The sequence below is a fragment of the Hippopotamus amphibius genome, chromosome 13 (assembly GCF_030028045.1).
Source record: "Hippopotamus amphibius kiboko isolate mHipAmp2 chromosome 13, mHipAmp2.hap2, whole genome shotgun sequence".
NCBI classification, from domain to species: Eukaryota; Metazoa; Chordata; class Mammalia; order Artiodactyla; family Hippopotamidae; genus Hippopotamus; species Hippopotamus amphibius.
The window spans coordinates 29,899,101-29,913,518 of record NC_080198.1 but is presented as its reverse complement, the minus strand read 5'-3'; the positions used below and the strand labels follow the sequence as shown (position 1 = coordinate 29,913,518).

The following is a 14,418-nucleotide window of genomic DNA, read 5'->3' as shown; positions in this document are numbered from 1 at the left end:
ATATGCATGTCTTCTTTGGAGAAATGCCTATTTAGGTCTTCTGCCCATTTTTTGATTGGATTGTTTGTTTTTTTGATATTGAGCTGGATGAACTGGTTATATATTTTGGAGATTAATCCTTTGTCTGTTGATTCGTTTGCAAATATTTTCTCCCATCCTGAGGGTTGTCTTTTCGACTTGCTTATAGTTTCCTTTGCTGTGCAGAAGCTTTGACGTTTCATTAGGTCCCACTTATTTATTTTTGTTTTTATTTCCATTACTCTAGGGGGTGGATCAAAAAAGATCTTTCTGTTATTTATGTCGAAGAGTGTTCTTCCTATGTTTTCCTCTAGCAGTTTTATAGTGTCTGGCCTTATATTTAGGTCTTTAATTCATTTGGAGTTTATTTTTGTGTTTGGTATTAAAGAGTGTTCTAATTTCATTCTTTTACATGTAGCTGACCAATTTCCCCAGAACCACTTATTGAAAAGGCTGCCTTTTCTCCATTGTATATCCTTGGCTCCTTTGTCACAGATTAGTTGACCGTAGTTTATCTCTGGGCTTTCTATCCTGTTCCATTGATCTATATTTCTGTTTTTGTGCCAGTACCAAACTGTCCTGATCACTGTAGCCTTGCAGTATAGCCTGAAGTCAGGAAGCCTGATTCCACCAACTCCGTCTTTCCTTCTCAAGATTGCTTTGGCTATTCAGGGTCTTTTGCGTTTCCATACAAATCGTAAAACTTCTTGTTTTAGTTCTGTGAAAAATGCCATTGGTAATTTGATCGGGATTGCACTGAATCTGTAAATTGCTTTGGGTAGTATAGTCATTTTCACAATGCTGATTCTTCCAATCCAAGAACATGGTATGTCCTTCCATCTGTTTGTGTCGTCTTTTATTTCTTTCATTAGTGTCTTATAGTTTTCTGAGTACAGGTCTTTACCTCCTTGGTTAGCTTTATTCCTAGGTATTTTATTCTTTTTGTTGCAATGGTGAATGGGATTGTTTCCTTAATTTCTCTTTCTGATATTTCATTGTTAGTGTATAGAAATGCAACAGATTTCTGTGTGTTAATTTTGTATCCTGCAACTTTACCAAATTCATTGATTAGCTCCAGTAGTTTTCTGGTGGCATCTTTAGGATTTTCTATGTATAGTATCATGTCATCTGCGAACAGCGACAGTTTTACTTCTTCATTTCCAATTTGGATTCCTTTGATTTCTTTTTCTTCTTGAATTGCTGTGGCAAGGATTTCCAAAACTATGTGGAATAGTAGAGGCGAGAGTGGACATCCTTGTTTTGTTCCTGATTTTAGAAAGAATGCTTCCAGTTTTTCACCATTGAGAATGATGTTGGCTGTGGGTGTCATATATGGCTCTTATTATGTTGAGGTAGGTTCCCTGTATGCCCACCTTCTGGAGAGTTTTTATCATAAATGGGTGTTCAATTTTGTCAAAAGCTTTTCCTGCATCTATTGAGATGATCATGTGGTTTTTATCCTTCAATTTGTTAATATGGTGTATCACATCGATTGATTTGCATATATTGATGAATCCTTGCATTCCAGGGATAAACCCCACTTGATCATAGTATATGATCCTTTTAATGTGTTGTTGGATTCTGTTTGCTAGTGTTTTGGTGAGGAGTTTTGCATCTAAATTCATCAGTGATATTGGTCTGTAGTTTTCTTCTTTTGTAGTATCTTTGTCTGGTTTTGGTATCAGGGTGATGGTGGCTTCATAAAATGAGTTTGGGAGTGTTCCTTCCTCTGCAATGTTTTGGAAGAGTTTGAGAAGGATGGGTGTTAGCTCTTCTCTAAATGTTTGATAAAATTCACCTGTGAATCCATCTGGTCCTGGACTTTTGTTTGTTGGGAGATTTTTAATCACACTTTCAATTTCATTACTTGTGATTGGTCTGTTCATATTTTCTATGTCTTCCAGATTCAGTCTTGGAAGGTTATACTTTTCTAAGAATCTGTCCATTTCATCCAGGTTGTCCATTTTTTTGGCATATAGTTGCTTGTAGTAGTCTCTTATGGTGCTTTTTATTTCTGCAGTGTCGGTTGTAACTTCTGTTTCCTTTCTAATTTTATTGATTTGAGTCTTCTCCCTCTTTTTCTTGATGAGTCTTGCTAGAGGTTTATTGATTTTATTTATCTTCTCAAAGAACCAGCTTTTAGTTTTATTGATTTTTGCTATTGTTTTCTTTGTTTCTATGTCATTTATTTCTGCTCTGATCTCTATGATTTCTCTCCTTCTATTAACTTTGGGTTTTGTTTGCTATTCTTTCCCTAGTTTCTTTAGGTATACGGTTAGATTGTTTATTTGGGATTTTTCTTGTTTCTTGAGGTAGGAGTGTATTGCTATAAACTTCTCTCTTAGAACTGCCTTTGCTGCATCCCATAGATTTTGGATCATTGTGTTTTCATTGTCATTTGTCTCTAGGTATTTTTTGATTTCCTCTTTGATTTCTTCAGTGATCTCTTGGTTATTTAGTAGCATATGTTTAGCCTCCATGTGTCTGTGTTTTTTACAGTTTTTTTCCAGTCATTGATTTCTCATCTCATAGCATTGTGGTTGGAAAAGGCGCTTGGTATGATTTCAATTTTTTTGAATTTACCAAGGCTTGATTTGTGACCCAAAATGTGATACATCCTGGAGAATGTTCCATGTGCACTTGAGAAGAACGTGTAATCTGCTGTTTTTGGATGTAATGTCCTATGGATATCTATTAAATCAAGCTGATTTATTGTGTCATTTAAAGCTTGTGTTTCCTTATTAATTTTCTATCTGTCCATTGGTGTAAGTGGGGTGTTAAAGTCCCCCACTATTATTGTGTTACTGTTGATTTCCTCTCTCATGGTTGTTAGCATTTGCCTTATGTACTGAGGTGCTCCTACATTGGGTGCATATATATTTATAATTTTTATCTCTTCTTCTTGGATTGATCCCTTGATCTTTATGTAATGTCCTTTCTTGTCTCTTGTAACATTTTTTATTCTAAAGTCTATTTTATCTGATATGAGTATTGCTACTCCAGCTTTCTCTTGATTTCCATTTGCATGGAATATCTTTTTCCATCCCCTCACTTTCAGTCTGTATGTGTCCCTAGGTCTGAAGTGGGTCTCTTGGAGACAGCATATATATGGGTCTTGTTTTTGTATCCATTCAGCCAGTCTGTGTCTCTTGGTTGGTGCATTTAGTCCATTTACATTCAAGGTAATTACTGATATGGATGTTCCTATTACCATTTTCTTAATTGTTTTGTGTTTGTTTTTGTAGGTCCTTCTCTTCTCTTATGTTTCCCGCTTAGAAAAGTTCCTTTCGCATTCGTTGTAGGGCTGGTTTGGTGGTGCTGAATTCTCTTAGCTCTTGCTTGTTTGTAAAGCTTTTGATTTCTCCATCAAATCTGAATGAGATCCTTGCTGGGTAGAGTATTCTTGGTTGTAGGTTCTTTTCTGTCATCACTTTAAATATATTGTGCCACTCCCTTCTGGCTTGCAGAGTTTCTGCTGAGAAATCAGCTGTTAACTTTATGGGAGTTCCCTTGTATGTTATTTGTCATTTTTGCCTTGTTGCTTTTAGTAACTTTTCTCTGTCTTTAATTTTTGTCCATCTGACTACTGTATGTCTTGGCGTGTTTCTCCTTGGGTTTATCCTGCCTGGGACTCTCTGTGCTTCCTGGATTTCCGTAGCTATTTCCTTTCCCATGTTAGGGAAGTTTTCAACTATAATCTCTTCCAATATCTTCTCGGGTCCTTTCTCTCTCTCTTCTCCTTCTGAGATCCCTATAATGTGAATGTTGGTGGGTTTAACATTGTCCCAGAGGTCTCTTAGGCTGTCTTCAGTTGTTTTCATTCTTTTTTCTTTATTCTTTTCCGCATCAGTGATTATCCCCATTCTGTCTTCCAGGTCACTTATTCGCTCTTCTGCCTCAGTTAATCTGCTATTGGTTCCCTCTAGTGTATTATTCATTTCAGGTATTGTGTTGCATATCTATGTTTGTTTGCTCTTTAATTCTTGGTCTTTGGTAAACTTTTCAATCTTTGCATCCTGTCTTTTTTCAAAGTCCTGGATCATCTTCACTATCATTATTCTGAATTCTTTTTCTGGAAGGGTGCCTATCTCCTCTTCATTTAGTTGTTTTTCTAGCGTTTTATCTTGTCCCTTCATCTGGTACAAAGTCCTCTGCTTTTTCATTTTCTCTATCTTTCTGTGGCTGTGGTTTCCAGTTCCATGAGATGAAATACTGCTGATAATGCTTGATTCTGGTGTCTGCCCTCTTGTGGAGGACGCTATCTAGGAGGCTCATGGGTGCTTCCTGATGGGAGGGACTGATGGTGGGTGGGGCTGGGTGGGCTGAGCTCAGTAAAACTTTAATCTGATTTGGTGGGCGGAGCTCAGTTACATTTTAATATATTTGTGTGCCAATGGGTTGGGCTATGTTCCCACCTTGTTTTATGTTTGTCCTGAGGGTATCCAGCACTGGAGCTTATAGTCCCTTTGTTGAGGCTAATGGCGTGCTCTGGGAAGGCTCATGCCAATGAGCACTTCCCAGAACCCTGGTCACCAGTACCTGTCTCCTTGGTGAGCCACAGCTGCCCCCCACCTCTGCAGGCAATCCTACAAAACCAGCAGGTAGGTCTGGTTCAGTCTCCAGTGGGGTCACTGCTCCTTCCCCCTGGGTCCTGGTGAGCACACTTTTTTGTGTGCCCTCCAGGAGTGGAGTCTCTGTTTCCCCCAGTCCTGTGGAGGTCTTGCAATCAAATCCCGCTGGCTTTCAAAATCTGATTCTCTGGGGAGTCCTCCTTCCATTGCTGGACCCCCAAGTTAGGAAGCCTGATGTGGGGCTCAGAGCCCTCACTTTAGTGGGTGGGCTTCTGCGGTATTACTGTTTTCCAGCTTTTGAGTCACCCATCCAGCATTTATGGCATTTGATTGTAATGCGATTGCGCCCCTCCTACCATTTCAGTGAGGCTTCTCCTTTGTCTTTGGATGTGGGGTGTTCTTTTTTTTGGTGAGTTCCAGTGTCTTTCTGTCGATGATTGTTCAGCAGTTAGTTGTAATTCTGGTGCTCTTGCAAGAGGGAGTAAGCGTACATCTTCCTACTCCGCCATGTTGATTCCTCTCTCCCACTGCCATTTCTTTTGATAAACTGTATGTCCACTACTATATCACACTGAAGCTTTTCACTCATTTATGCCAAGTGACTACTATTTGTCAGACACTGTGTTGCCAGTGACAAGAGTGCCTCGTTTCTGTCCTTGTAGAACCACAGCCAAATAGTTTCAGCAGAATACTTGTTTATTGGATGAAAACCATGAACCCTTTCACTTCTCCCGCATTCTCACTGTTTTAGAACTGTTTCCTACTCCATTCTGGATTCCATTATGAATCTGATCTTCCAATAAGTAACAAATGTGTGCCTTCCAAGCATGATACCACGTAAAGCCTCCTGAAACAGGGTGATCTCAAAGTTTGCAAGACTGAAGTGTAATCTGTTGGAATATGGTAATTCATCTAAAGAAAAAATTCTACGAAGTATCAGAAGGTTAGCTTAGCACATAATCAGAACAAGTGACTTAGACTTCAGTATCTGATACATATATTCTCCAAAGGAAAGGTATTATTATCATTATTAAATATCTATTATTTATTGAGCATTTTCTATACGCCAACACTGTATTAAATACTATACATTAATTATCTCAATCTTCCCATAAATCCTACAAGATATCTACTACTATTATCTCTATTTATCAATGAGGAAACTAAAGCTTAGTAAGGTTAAGTAACTTTCCTAAAGTCACATATCTAGCAGAGTCCAGATTTAAACTCAGATCTAACAGATCCCAATATCTACATTCTTAACCACAAAGCTTAACCAGTTTCTTCTGGGGCAGGTATTGCCTATAGGCATATCCATAGTAGCATAATCTTTGCTCCTAGGGAAAAATATTTAGTATCTGATGGCTAAGACTCTGACCCTTCACTGTGTTTGGAAGAATAGAGCCCAAGGTGGCCTGTGTGTGTGTGTGTGTGTGTGTGTGTGTGTGTGTGCGCGTGCACACATGCTTATCTTTTTTCCATTGACCAAGTCTTCCTTTAGATGTGTTTAAAAACCCTCTGATCTAAGAACTATTATCTTACAATTAAAAACTCAGAGGCTAATCTTACTTTACTCATTTCCACGTTCTTGCAGGTCACTTCACTGTCTCACCACAGGCCTCATATACTTATAATCCTCTCAGCTAATTGTGAGGACCACTGAGAACCACTGACTGCTTCCTGTCCTTAACATCTGGGCTTCATCAACCCAATGAGCTGTCACATCCTGTCAAAGTCACTTCCCTAATAGTTTCACATCTGTTTCTTCCTTTGGTTTCTACAGCTACAATGCTAGTTCGGGTCATTTGTGGCTTTAAATACTCTCCCTCACTAGTCTCTCTACCTCTAATCTTTTATGTCTCAGTCTGCTCCTCATGTGGACCAGGCATGGGGACGAAACGTCATCCTTTGTCTCCAGTTTCTTCTTTGTCCTTCTATTGTCTAAGGAATAAAGTCCAAAATAAAGTTCCTTATCTTGTTACTCTAGGACTACCAAAATCTGACCCTCAGACACTACTCCAATATCACCTTTCACCACGTTCCTCTTCATGTCAGACCTCATATAATAAACAGTACAAGATGCAAACCAGGGGGATTTCAAAGATACCAGGGGAGAATATCAGAATTGGGGTGGGATAAAGAGTGACCTTGCAGAATAAAGCTAGGGTTGGTTGTTGGAAGTCTTAGCATGAGATACCAAGAAGATCTCCATAGGGGAGATATCAAGGTTATAATTATTACAAACAGAAAAGGATGGGAAATGGAAGAGCAACCTCTAAATCCCTACCATATGTCACAACCTGTACACCATTTTACCAGCGTTATTTCAGTTATTCTCCCCAACAACTCTGAAATGTGAATTAATATTCACATCTTACTAATGTAGTTAAAGGCTCAGAGACACTAAGCCACTTATTTGAGGTCCCAGAGCTAGTATGAGGCAGAGCTAGAGATCGATCTAAAAAGATAGAGCAAGAGGAATAAAGGATGGTAGTTTTCTGGCTTAGTGTTTTTGAAAGGTCACGTGCTTACTAGGAGGGAAAAGGTAACAGGGCTGCACCTCATTCTTCCTCCTTTACTAAAGCACATTCCAAAAGAGAAAGGGGACCAGCCAAAGCTTCTTGTAAACACAACAAATCTTCTTGCAAATACACTAATGTATTTACTATGGTGAAAGTCCTTAATGAAATACTTTTTGCTGGATGTACCTGTTCTCTCTAGGACTGTTTATGGTTAATAAACCTGGAATTCATGTACTCATGGGACATATAGCTCCTTGGAAAATGTCATATAAGCCATAAATGTAACAGCTCCCTTTAGGTAAGTGATATTCTCTCAGGATCACTCTCTTAGGTACTGCTTAAAGTCATCTGTTAAATATGGGCCAAACTGCATTTAGAAAGGACTGGAAGACATCAGTGGCAGTCCCGGATCTCTTTGTGCTTCACATGTACTTCAATACTGGCTAAAATCTCTGATTCTTGTGAGTCTGTTTAACAATTCAATCCTTTGAGCTATCTCATATAGCTGATCATGTTGTGTAGCCTCTCACACCCTCAAAAGCAGAGCCTGAGAAAAGGACATAAGTGTTGGTAGTTTATTGGAGAGGTGACTCCATGAAGCAGGAATGAGGGAGCAGGAAGAGTAAGACAACAAAAGAGGAAAGGCCAAGATCAGGATGCACTGTCTCTGACACTACTATAGGCCACAGCAGCTCCATTCCAACAGGATATCTGGAGGCATGTATAGAACACTTCCCAGAATAATCCATTTGAAGAATGGGAGGTGGGAGCCTACATCCACTGACTCCCAATCTCCAATAGTTAGGGGTTGTCTCTGGGGGGCTTAACTCCCCAGTATTTCCAGGCTGTGCTTATCCATGAGTAGAGTAGGCTTCCACTGCATCAAAGAAGTCCCTGGTGGCACTTGATACCAGATGCTGTCCAAGCAAGCTTGCACCAAGCTGCTCAATGCAGCTGCAGCTGATAACCAGAAGTGGATTCAGTGGGACACTGGAGTGGGCTGCCACAATGACAATACCAGCATTCTTGCTCCTAATTAAATATACTCCATCCTTTTGTACTTTCATGCCTTTGCGTATGCATTCCCTTGGAAAGTCCCTTCTCTCATTATGGCAATTGCATTATATTCATCCATCACAGTCGGGGTCAGACGTGCCACCTCCTCCTTGAAAACATCTTGGATCTCTAAAGTAAAAATAATCACATCTTTTTTTTTTTTTTTAACTTACAACAGCATGTTTTCAACCTCTATCACTGAATTCTTTTCATTCCCTCTTGGGGCTCTTAGGTCAGTAACCACAGGCCACTTTATGGACCATAATCAGATGCAAATCTTTTCCTTTGTTTTTTTTTTCTTTTTTTGTGTGTGTACAAATTTAGTTTTATTGTAACAAAGCAACTTGTACACTATTAACATTTAAAACTGAGCATCATCTCTCCTTTCCAGTGAAACAAAAAGAAAAATTTAAAAACAAACAGGAGCAAAATTACAATAGAGAATGTCAATTGCAAATAAGATCCTACAGGTTCTGCTGATTCTCCCATCAAGTGGCAGGGCTCAAGTCATCATTAGGAGAGAATTTTTTTTTAAAAGTGTCATCGTAAACTGCAAGGATGTCCGTTAAATATCACAATTAAACATGCCAAAGGAGAAGCCATGTTGTCAAAATGTCCACTTAACCCACCCAAACATCTGAAACCCACCCTTTGCTGACCTTCTATAAACCCGTTTTTTAAAGTTTTTTTTCTTTTTTTAAACAAGAGAAAGTAGACAGATACATGTTGGTAAATGCTAACTGTCCATATTCACACAGAGACACAGCGTAATCTTTGAGCCCAATATACAGAAAAAGGAGGGAAAAAGCTAGAATTCTATGCACTACTACACAGGGGCCTAGCACCCTTCAGCTTCCAACAGAGCTAAGGGACCAGAAGGTTTTTCTTTTTTCCCTCAGAGCATGGTGGTGTTGATTCCATAAAGTTTTTGTTGAAACAGGAAGGGATAAAAATGAATTTGGAACAGAAAGGGGGTAGAGATTCTTTTCCCGCTGAATTCTGCTTGAGGTATTTCTCCCCAAAATAGGTTGTGAACCATGATATAAAGGAGAAAAGAGATCTCAGAAACAGGGCGATTGAGCACAAGGCGGGGGGGGGGGGGGGGGGGGACCAGGCAAAGATGTCACAAAAAAAGAAAATTACAGGCCAATATCCCTGATGAATATAGATGCAAAAATCCTCAACAAAATACTAGCTAACAGAATTCAACAGCACATTAAAAAGATCAGACACCATGATCAAGTGGGGTTTATCCTGGAATGCAAGGATTCTTCAATATACTCAAATCAATCAATGTGATACACCATATTAACAAATTGAAAGATAAAAACCATATGATAATCTCAACAGACGCAGAAAAAGCTTTTGACAAAATTCAACATCCATTTATGATAAAAATTCTCCAGAAAATGGGCATAGAAGGAAATTACCTCAATATAATAAAAGCCATATATGACAAACCAAGAGCCAACATCATCCTAAATGCTGAAAAACTGAAAGCATTCCCTCTAAGGTCAGGAACAAGACAGGGATGTCCACTCTCACCATTATTATTCAACATAGTTTTGGAAGTTTTAGCCACAGCAATCAGAGAAGAAAACAAAATAAAAGAAATCCAAATTGGAAAAGAAGAAGTAAAATTGTCACGCTTCGCAGGTGACATGATATTATACATAGAAAACCCTAAAGACTCTACCAGAAAACTGCTAGCAGTAATCGATGAATTTAGTAAAGTTGCACGATACAAAATTAACACACAGAAATCTCTTGCATTCCTATACACTAACAATGAAAGAACAGAAAGAGAAATTAAGGAAACTCTCCCATTTACCATTGCAACAAAAAGAATAAAATAACTAGGAATAAATCTGCCTAAGGAGGCAAAAGACCTGCATGCAGAAAACTATAAGACACTGGTGAAAGAAATCAAAGATGATACAGATGGAGGGACATACCATGTTCTTGGATTGGAAGAATCAATACTGTGAAAATGACTATCTTACCCAAAGCAATTTACAGATTCAATGCAATTCCGATCAAATTACCAATGGCATTTTTCACAGAACTAGAACAAGAAATCTTACGATTTGTATGGAAACGCAAAAGACCCCGAATAGCCAAAGCAATCTTGAGAAAGAAAGACAGAGGCAGGTGGTGGAATTAGGCTTGCTGACTTCAAACTATACTATAAGGCCACAGTGATCAAGACAGTATGGTACTGGCACAAAAAGAGAAAGGTAGATCAATGGAGCAGAATAGAGAACTCAGAGAAAAACCCAAGCACATATGGGCAGCTTATCTTTGACAAGGGAGGCAAGAATATACAATGGTAAAAAGACAGCCTCTTCAATAAGTGGTGCTGGGAAAATTGGACAGCTACATGTAAAAGAATGAAATTAGAACACTTCCTAACACCATACACAAAAATAAACTCCAAATGGATTAAAGACCTACATGTAAGGCCAGACACTATAAAACTCCTAGAGGAAAACACAGGCAGAACACTCTATGACATCCATTAAAGCAAGATCCTTTTTGACCCACCTCCTGGAATCATGGAAATAAAATCAAGAATAAACAAATGGGACCTAATGAGACTTAAAAGCTTTTGCACAGTGAAAGAATCCATAAACAAGACAAGAAGACAACCCTCAGAATGGGAGAAAATAGTTGCCAACCAAGCAAAGGACAAAGGATTAATCTCCAAAATATACAAGCAGCTCATACAGCTTAATACAAGAAAACCAAATAACCCAATACACAAACGGGCAGAAGACCTAAATAGACATTTCTCCAAAGAAGACATACAGAAGGCCAACAAACACAAGAAAAGATGCTCAACATCACTACTTATTCGAGAAATGCAGGTGAAAGCCACAATGAGGTATCACCTCACACCAGTCAGAATGGCCATCATCAAAAAATCTAGAAACAATAAATGTTGGAGAAGGTGTGGAAAAAAAGGAACTCTTCTGCATTGTTGGTGGGAATGTAAGCTGGTACAGCCACTATGGAAAACAGTTTGGAGGTTCCTTAAAAAACTAAAAAAGAACAACCATATGATCCAGTAATCCCACTACTGGGCATATACCCAGAGAACACCATAATGCAAAAAGACACATGCACCCCAATGTTCATTGCAGCACTATTTACAACAGCCAGGACATGGAAACAACCTAGATGCCCATCAACAGATGAATGGATAAAGAAGATGTGGCACATATATACAATGGAATATTACTCAGCCATAAAAAGGAATGAAATGGAACTATATGTCATGAGGTGGATAGACCTAGAGTCTGTCATACAGAGTGAAGTAAGCCAGAAAGAGAAAAACAAATACTGTATGCTAACACACATAAATGGAATCTGAAGAAATGGTACTGATGAACCCAGTGACAGGCAAGAGTGGAGATACAGAAGTAGAGAATGGACTTGAGGACATGGGACTGGGGTGAGGGGCAAAGGGGAAGTTGGGACGAGGTGAGGGAGTAGCATAGACATATTTACACTACCAGCTGTAAAATAGATAGCTACTGGGAAGTTGCTGTATATCAAAAGGAGATCAACTTCATGGGAAGGTTGGAATCCATCAGTGTTCCATTGGTCATCTCCGTCATCTTCCTCTCCTTCCTCCCCCTCATCATCATCATCATCTTCTTCACCTTCATCCTCATCCCTTTCTTCATCAATATCTTCCAGTCCTTCTTCCTCTTAATCATCATCATCATCTTCTTCTCCTTCTCGTTTCTCATCATTCATGTCCAGAACCGAGTAGTACTGTAATGGATTTGGCCAAATATCATCTTTGATGACCTCTCCTAGCTCATCTGCACCTGCATCAGAATGATCAGTAAACCAGGTGAAGCTTTCTGGTTCCTCACGTTGTCTCTTCCTGCTGGCTTTATTCTGTGTTTGACTTAAACGTTTCATCAAATCCTTTCCGGATTTCCATTTGATTTTAGTGGACTTTGAAGATGGATCACCACTCTCATTCAGATGAAATTCTTTGGCGAGAACTTTATTTTCAAAGTAAGGGTTTTCATCAAAATAAAAATCTATTCTGTAACCTGATTTAATATCTTCAAATTCTGTCACTTCAACTCTTGTCAAATAATGCAGCACCTCTTCATCCTCCTCCTTAAGCAGTGCAGACACTTGTGGATGGTTAACAAATATTGTTACCCCAAATTTTGGTATTTTGGTGATCAATTCCGACCTCTTCTGAAAATATGGTTGGCGGAGTCTGTCATATTTCTGTTCTGCTTTCAAAATCTCCTCACTGGCTTGTTCATTAAGTCTGTTTATTTCATTTTGTACTTCATCAATATGTTCAATTTTTTCTTGCTGTTCTTTTTCTTTGGCAAGTTTGGAGAAGCAGACGTTGCCTCTGACCCGGAGGCAAGAGTCAGTCTCGGTTTCTTCGGCTTCTTCGCTTGGGGTGGAAGTGTAGACTGGTGTTTGGGGGCCATGCTGGGAGAAAAGCCAAGAATCCACCCAGGGGAAAAGGTTCGTACTTGGAGCCCTGAGAACTCTTTTCCTTTGTTTTTATAGGTGAGTAACATATGGTCTCATATATCTCAGTTTTACCACTTGCTAGTAACATTTTAATTGAGTTTAAAGGTTTACAAGAATTTGGTATTCCAAAGCCCATTTTAGAGCTTAAAGCAGTCTCTCATTCTAAATTCCATTTGAGCAAGTGTTGAACGAAATGAAGGTTGGAACCATGCAGGTATCTGGGAGATTCCAGACAGAATACTCTTGAGAACTCTGTGGAAATTTGCTCCTCTCTACAGCAGGTCTTTCAAGGTAACCCAACAGATACATATTAAGAAAGGTGAGCCCCCTGGGCTGCAAAAGCTTGATAAGAACCATGCAATGGGTGCATGGCATGACTTTGCCCTCGTGGAGGTCAGGTTTTGGTTTGCACAAAACAGTTCTCAGCTAAATCTAACTATTATGGCTCTGACCTCTGGAAGAATTTCTAAATGATCATGTGCCCAGCTTACGACAGAGGTATTAGGACTAAGCCACTCATATGATGATGAGATTTTATTCTACTGTCTTCGCAAAAATAAATATGCAAACCTCTATCTCATAATCAAGAATAGCTGGTTTTGGAGGGAAAACAAAATCATGTGCTAAGCTTAAATGGTTCTGAAAGTAAGCTGAATTGCTACTTTAAAAAAATTAAAATTAGTCATTCATGAGAGAGAGAATATAAAATGCTTATGTGTGACTACTTAAAAGCTTCATTATGCTTATGTGCTTTTTTGGGGACAATTTAGTTGCTGTAAGGAAGGTTGCTTGTAAAACAACTCTTCACTTGTAATACAGGCTTGATTTTCACCATCTAAAACTCCTGTGACCTAACAAAGCAGAAAAAGACAAGCTACACTTGCATCACTTCTCTTGCACTTAAAGATACATTCTTAAAAAAAAATGTATGTGTTAATACATTTTTTACATCTGTAAGTGAGCCTCTATAGCTAAGGGTCAGCAATGTAATAGAAAAAGTAATGAGACCATTACTTTTTGAGAAAAAATGGGGTAGTCAACAGGAAAATCAACCTCATTTATTATAATATTCCAGTGATCAGCAGGTGTATAACTCTCCCAGCTATGGTCATTAACGACATTCATTCCAAACTTAACATCTACATTTGCAAACCATTTGAAAGTAAAATTACTTTTCAATTCAATTTTCAATTCACTTTTATATCTTCATCTTTGATTGACAATTTTTTTTCCACAATGGCAACCTCAGTGAGTATTTGAGTAAATGGTAGCAACCTTCCAAGAGCATAGATAAACTCATCTATTCAGATTACCTAGTCACTTTTCTTCTGTATATACAATCATTTACAACCATTTGTAATGTTTACTTCAGGTCAGAATGAACCTGCAAAACTGACGTCAGACTTCTGATGATTTGATTAACTTATTAGACTCAATTGTTCTTTAAGGAAAAATGGTATTTATTTTTCTTATTATGACCTAAAAAGGACAAAATCTGAATGTACATCTTTAGCACATTTTTGAATGTACAAAATTTGAATGTACATCTTTAGGCCATGTACAAGGCCTCCCTTACACATCCATTCCTAGGCTTCAGAATCATCAAAGAGAATTTTATTCCATTAATTTTTCCAGGATCACTTCTTTAAATTCATTAAGGATTACTTTGTCCTTAATAGGGAAGAATAATTCTGCACCTAAGATGCTTTCACATTCTTATTAAAACACAATAT

At 38.5% G+C, this 14,418-nt stretch overlaps 1 protein-coding gene and 1 pseudogene across 22 annotated transcripts in view; both read right to left on the bottom strand.

Moving 5' to 3' along the window:
• The window catches only part of CFAP20DC (CFAP20 domain containing), a 269,629-nt gene that overhangs the window by 184,243 nt on the left and 70,968 nt on the right, over positions 1-14,418 (bottom strand). The gene's annotated exons all lie outside the window — the stretch shown is intronic.
• Positions 6,462-12,639, bottom strand: LOC130834654 (protein SET-like; annotated as a pseudogene).